Here is a 283-nt window from a genome sequence, read left to right on the forward strand (position 1 = left end):
TTAAAGAACCCTTTTAAGGTAGGTGGTGGGATTAGGATATGATGTCAGATTGAAATTATATACCTACTACATGTACATGTGTACACACACACACACACACACACATATATATATGTATATATATATATATATATATATATAGAGAGAGAGAGAGAGAGAGAGAGAGAGAGAGGAGAGAGAGAGAGAGAGAGTTTTAAATGGGTAAAATGGTACCGGGCGTAAATACATACATACATACTGTGTGTGTGTCTCTCTCTCTCTCTCTCTCTCTCTCTCTCTCTCT

The sequence above is a fragment of the Macrobrachium nipponense genome, chromosome 41 (assembly GCF_015104395.2).
Source record: "Macrobrachium nipponense isolate FS-2020 chromosome 41, ASM1510439v2, whole genome shotgun sequence".
Taxonomy (NCBI): Eukaryota; Metazoa; Arthropoda; class Malacostraca; order Decapoda; family Palaemonidae; genus Macrobrachium; species Macrobrachium nipponense.